We start from the raw sequence: 6,821 nt of genomic DNA, 5'->3' as shown, positions 1-6,821 counted from the left end.
TTTTTATTTTCTTCCTCTTCTTTCATTTTTATATTTTCTTTTTTCTTTCCTTTTATTGGTTCTATCCTATATCCATTATTTTAAACTTGTTTATAGAATAGAGTGCAATTTGAATATTTTCAAATTTCTGTTATTTTATTTTATTTTATATAAAGATCAATAGAATTGTAAAATTGCATTGACAATTAACATGTATTAACAATGTAATTATATGATATTGTTACATATTACAGATTTAAATTTTATATATATAAAAACAACAATTAAAATAATAGTCCCTCAGAGTATAAACACTGCATCCAGTTCTTTGCCAGGTGGTAAAGTGCCCAGGACCGACGAGACGTTACCACGTTGGATAGAAACGGATATGCGCTGTATTAGATAGGATGTGGAGCGAACTTCGCCGGAAACACAAGAAATGCGTCTTCCTACCTCCCTAATGAATTCAAGACTTCTTGCACCCCAAGCACCACTTGTTTCAATAGCGATTGGAGTGAAAACAAACTTTTCGAGGTTGTTGTATTTTCTTTGCTTTTCAGCTTCTTTGCGATTAGCAACAGCTCCAGCGTTCATTACTGACAGAGGGAGACTTGAAGGAGCGTATGTATCAGCACATGTGAAGTCCCACAATAAACATTTACCTCTCATCCATGGAACCAGTGTCATCCCATCCGGTCGCTTTCCATCCGAACGACAGCAACCAGAAGGTTCCCGTATTGAAGGAATTCCAGCTGTGTTGAGGGCTCGTAGTATTATATCATTTACAGAGGAATGTCGGGCGAATCAACCAGCGCTCTTCATGCATGAAAGGCCATTGTTTTTCTTTTGACGTTATAAAAAAAACTGTAATTGTTGTAAATAAAAAAATAACAATTAAAATTATGTAAATGAAAATGCTAACTAATGGCTGAGGAAGATATAAGATTTGCTGTCATATGTCTTTTCTCAATGTCTGATGAAGAGGACATTAGGTCCTTGAAACTGTAACAAATATCGTATAGTTATTATAAATATACCACATTGACTTGATCCCTAGTCCACCGTTGCAAGTGCTGCTATCGGCTGAAGGAACTTCACTCGCTTTCTCTCGCTTAGCAACAGCTGAACCCTTATTGGCTCAACGCGTGGGTGTGTGAGGGTGTGAGCTTTAGTTCTCATTTTTGCCACGGCTCGAGACATTTTGGCAGCACAATAAATGATTCGTTTTGTTCTGGTCAGAAAAATGTGTTTTAAAATGTTATTGTGATTATCCAGAACTATGGAGTATATATATTACATATCTTAGAAACTATCGGGCCTATCCCAAGTGATTTAAGGAATTACACAGGAACTGGTATACGCTCTATCTAAATATCGACGTTTCAGAATTCACCGGTACCAGCGAAACGAACGCACAACTAGTACTTAAAGGAGTATTCCTATACTTCAACTTCCTTTTTACAGTTCTTTTCACCGATAACGGAGGATGGTAAAGCATGGATATTTAGATAGAGAACATACTAGTACCTGTGTAATTCTTTAAACCACTTGGTATAGGTCCTATAAGTTTCTAAGTTAGGGAGTTTTGAAAAATGATTTTTCGAATTTTTAATGGATCATAACTGAAAGGAGGCATTTTTCGGCCCATGTTTACTAGAACTTTTCTTTCATTTCGTAGAGGAAATCGCCTCCCAAAGTTTGTCGGTGGAGTTACCCACCACCCTGTATATGTATAATATATATATATTCATACAATCATTTCAAGACAAATAATCATTATGTTTAAAATATAACATCTGAGATGTGGTGTGTGTTGACAGAACGTCGGTATATTATATCTGAATCTTAAATACAAATTAAGTAAAACTATAATGGCAATAACTAAGTATATGTTATGTATTTGTCTGCGGCTATTTGTCATATGGAAGTTATTTGTCAGTATTCTTATTACAGATTGTAACTCTCAATCTTACCGGGGTTTGAGTTCGACTGGAGTCGAACCTCTGTTCCACCGAAAATGCTACAGCAGCGAGGATTCCTTCACTGGGCACTCCTGAATCTTATATCGCCGCCTACTTTACTACAAGGCCAACCTTCTCCTACGGATCCCAGAGATTTAGAGAAAGGCATGCTTTTCACATTAAAAAGAGGTGCATTCCCTTTTAATACATTATAATAACATTCGCAAATACTACAAATCACTGAAGAGTCTGCATTGGCTACTATAGCTTTACGTAATTTAGGATTTGCTTTGCTCAATGTACAAAGATGATCTCCGTGTTTTACTCTTGGAGACATATTGCCAGAATGAACAAACACAGTTTAAAACTAACATTATAAACACATATTCTTCTTCTATTTTGTTGGAACATAAACGTGATGATAAATATCATCAGGAAAGATATTTGTGTGAAAACGAAGTTCATCTGGCGTATCCTGTTTTAAATCAATAAATAAATATCCATATACTAACTTTGTTGCGTCGCTGAAAGTTTCTTGAAGAAATTTTGGATTCTCAGGAGTTAGTTGATAACTCATATGTTTAATTTGTGATTTACCTCATGGATTTTTATATAATAGGATATAAGAACAATTCAAGCTCATATCTCTGCTTCCTTTTCCCTGATGAAATATGTTTTGTGTAATAAATAGTACACTAAGATTTCTATGATGAGAACCCTTTGTAAAGAAAACAACTAGATTGCGGTTCACTTCACACACATGATCATCAATAATAATAAGATGAGGTCCAGTTTCAGGTAAAGTCTTTTGTTCGATATAATCCTTCAATAAATTGTACTTTTGTCGAAATTTCTCTGTATGCATTTTGCCATTCTGCGTAGTATACCAATAAACATGACGAAGTGATGTATTAACCCTACGTGATAAATTAGACAGGAATCGTATTACAAAGGAAGTTTTTCCACATCCACTTGGTCCTGCATCAATACATGAAAAGGGGTGTTTTCACTCGTATTCATGTTAAGAAGTATGATAATTCTTTCTTCATGCGTATATTTATAAAGGGCCATATTACATTTGTCTTCTTTTATTGGAAGGAGTGTAGCCATATGGAAACGTTTCATATGAATTTGGAATTCTTCGTTTTATATAATTTATCTTATAAACTTTTGTTACGGGCATGCTGACGATAGTATGATCTTTCCTGCGGCAAATATTTTTCTCGATGGTAATTTTAACTTCAGTGGGACGAAATTCTCCTTCTTTTCTTCTTCTGCCTTGTCTTCATTATCTACTATCATTTTCTTCATTACATCAAAATTTAGGTGTTTAGATGATTCATAGTTTAATGAAAAGCCCCGTATCTTGCATACTTGAAACTCCTTCTTCGTACTTGAATCAAAAATACGTAACGCATAGTCCTTGGGTCCAGCCGAAACGTGTTCTGAAATATAGGCCTCTTTACCATATTCGACCAATTCATTTGTTAAATCACCTAAAAAAAAGTCACCAGTTGGAATTGTACTTTCACCAGGCTTTTGCGTATAAATTACTGAATCAGTATCAAAATACAATACTCTTTCTTGTAGTTGATCTAAATACTTATACAATTCTAATCTTGCTTGTGCTGTTGTGTACGCGGCTATGACTACGTTTACTGTTGGTAGTGAGACAGAAACTTCATCTGTGTATTGCCAATATACATATATCATGTCATCATTTACTGGAAATATTTGATGTACAAATATATCATGAGATATTAATTTCTCATATAATTCCTTGGGGTCATTAATAATGCTAACATGCCCCATGTTCTCACGTTGACCAAATTTTCCCCAAAATGAATTTAGCATTAATTTAGCTAAACTCGTAAGTGCTGGATTATGTTTAATTTTCTTTCCATCTAGACGTATTCCTTCCTTTTCATAAAATTGCTGAATATACTACTCCTTTAGCTCATCTGCTTCACACCATGATGGCCAACCACTAGCTTCCGTTTTTGCTTTCAGGAAGGTGTTTATGTACTCTGCAAATAAGCCGCCACTTTTTGTTTGTTCATCATATTGAATATCATCATATGCCCAAATTTCATGAATATCTATTACTTTGTATCCTTTTTCTATTGCTTTTCTTACTTCATCTGCTACCCATGTACCATGTAGAACTTGGTCTTCATCGCTGTGATTACAAGGTGTCTGGTTTAATTCATCACAACATGTACGACAAAATGGAAACCAATCTATTATTTGATTTGTAAGGTAAAACTGGATGAAAGACAGTTTTTGGAGGAAAAGTACTTAGCTTAACTAATCCGTCTACTTTATCAATGCTGGGAATATTTGAATCTCCAGGCAGATAGATAGTGGGATGACGAATTGGAAATTTCTTAGTTTTACTTTTATACAGATAAAGACTAATATCATCCTTGTAAGAAATAGTTTCTTCTTCAGACTCTTGTGCTTTATGATACAAACGTATGGAATTTACACGTCCTCCATAAAAAGCGTCGAGGATTCAACGGTGTTTTCTTTGTCTATGGATGATTACTAACATACTTCTTCATCTCATTTCCTCCCAATTGTTTTTTAAATTCACAGCTCCATATTTCATGCACTTCACAGCCAAAATCTTTTAATTTTTGAATCTTCTTCTTTGTTGCTTCATATCGAAATTCCATGGTATCTGTAGCATTGTTATATATGGGTTTATCTCTGTCGTTAGAGTAGCAGAAAATACAGTTATGGGTCCAACATCCTTCATGCTCCCATATGTGTATTCTTCCTGTATCAGGATCTGTCCATTCACCATCTACTTTCATTGATGCAATTCGTTTTTCCTTACTACGTGCAGCATTGGTAATTTGGATGTTTCTTGTTTTTTCTTCCCAAGCTATCCATTGTACTGCTTCAATTGATTGTACATCTCTCCATCGATACCCGTTCTTTGCTATGATACCAATCGTGTTTTCCTTTGAGAAATTTCTTCGATACACCAAGTTACATGCACTAGCGATTGTAATGCATTCAACTAAGGGATTTACATTCGTTTCAGATTCAAGTGTATTCATAAAGGAAATACATGCTTGGCGTAAAACTTCAACATCCTGTACACAATACTTGATGAGTTCTTTCATTTTAAAGGTGTCGTTTCGATGTTCAGTATACCATTGCAGAAACTTGAGTCTTTCGTCTACTTTCATGGTATCTGCTCCATAATACCTAATGTCTGGAAGTGTGCATTCATATGTTTCGTTCTCACGTCGATTGAAACAGTGTGGGAAATATCCTTTGCAGGATTGAAGACCAAATGCACCACTTAATTTACTTGAGGGCATAGGAAGAAAACTTAGTGAATCAATAAAGGTTATGTTCTCTACTTTACGATAGAATTTTCGCCCCATTCATGATCGCATCTGGAGTCCAATTCATCTTCTCAACCATGGTCTTAATGATGAAATGTACATCATAGCCCTTAGAATTGTGTGCAATACATGTTTCTGATTTAATGTTTGGACGTCGTTTTTGTAGATGTTTTAGAAAACCTTCTATTACATTTTCTCCATCAAATATATTTTCTCGTTTTACACAAACGATACAATCATTTTTATGTTGTCTTCATAACAACGGTAATATGCATGCTGACTAACCAAGACATTAGGTATATGCTCATATATGTTTGCGTCATCCTCTTCTATTTTCGTATCTTGTGTACATCCAATATCATAAAATACAATCATAGCTTTCTTCTCCATGATTTTTTTCGTTGTTTTTTATTTTCTTCTTTCATTGACTTTCATGTAACATTCATGATTAGGTGGTACTGTAGTATAGCAAATATTTCAATACGTGAGATCCTTTTTCTTTCACTACATAAATTTTCAAACACTGGGCACAACATTTCCCAATGGAACATAAAGGCTTTTCATTCTGATAAGGAGCTGACTTGTGATAATCATAGTATGACTGGCCACAAAATTTTCGATTACAATCATTGCATGCAATATGGGCTTCTTTAAAGTTACATGGTGGCTTCTGATGACAACGATAACATACAGCTGTACAATGTTTCAAATGTTCATGCTTTGTTGTATATTTCTTATGACAGCTTTCGCAATATCCGCAGCTAAAACATGCTGTCAAGCTTTCAGTGACGTTGTATTGGTTATCTATGTAAAGTAAATTTAAAGATGTTCTCTAATTATCACTTGGTGGAGCTTCGAACATGACATCACTTCCTGAAAAGCCCCTATACACCGTGATTTTATAATCCTTTAAATATTCCTGAAATTTACGAACTTCAGGAATTCCACCACCATGACTGAGATCTACACCGGCAGCTTCACACAGATCTTTTGCTTCTTTTTCTGATATATTTTGATCTTTTACATATCTATAATATTCAGTTTGATTTCTTCCCTTGTGTTTTTCTCAGTTCTATGGCAACGACGATTGCATGCGCTAAACATCTTGTACCTGTGTTCTTAATTGTGATAATACCACGTTTTGCCTTTACATATTCCTCGGTATTCATAATATGTTGTTTCAAACAACCTTGTCCTCTTGGCATACGTATCCGGTGCTTGGGGTCCCTGGTTCGATCCCAGCACGCGCCGTGTGGACTTTGTGGTGGACAAACACCGTGCTCGTGGGTTTTCTCGGAGATCTCCTGTTTCTTCCTCCTGTCTTCATTCCACCATTTCATTCATTTCTCATCATCACCGTCTCCTTTAGCCTAACCGGCATAACCGTGGCACGTAAAACTTAAAAAGAAAGATCTCGGCATACGTACACGATGAAAATTCACTATACAATCTTCGTTTATAAGAAAAGCCGCATTACTTTGCAATACTTTCTCATAACTTGTCGATAGAACCTGCTGAG

The sequence above is a fragment of the Thermobia domestica genome, chromosome 8, assembly GCF_964235325.1.
Source record: "Thermobia domestica chromosome 8, izTheDome1.hap1.1, whole genome shotgun sequence".
NCBI lineage: Eukaryota > Metazoa > Arthropoda > Insecta > Zygentoma > Lepismatidae > Thermobia > Thermobia domestica.
Note: the sequence above shows the minus strand (reverse complement) of the source record.